Genomic DNA, 231 nt, shown 5'->3' on the forward strand with positions numbered 1-231 from the left:
AAGCGGAACGCAGAGCGCGGCGCGGGGCCTCGGCGTGATCCAGCCAACGAAGACGTTGACGTTGGCCAACGTTGGCCAATGTTGGTTGAGTCCCAACATCTCCCACTCAATAAATCCATGTCCAACATTCCCACCGTGGTTTATCTGGGAAAACCATGACTGTGGAGATGGGGGGGGCTTGGGAAGACCCCCAGACATTGAGACATTGACCCCCCCGATGACGTTGGCCAA

This window comes from Antrostomus carolinensis, unplaced genomic scaffold, assembly GCF_000700745.2.
Source record: "Antrostomus carolinensis isolate BGI_N321 unplaced genomic scaffold, ASM70074v2 scaffold29212, whole genome shotgun sequence".
NCBI lineage: Eukaryota > Metazoa > Chordata > Aves > Caprimulgiformes > Caprimulgidae > Antrostomus > Antrostomus carolinensis.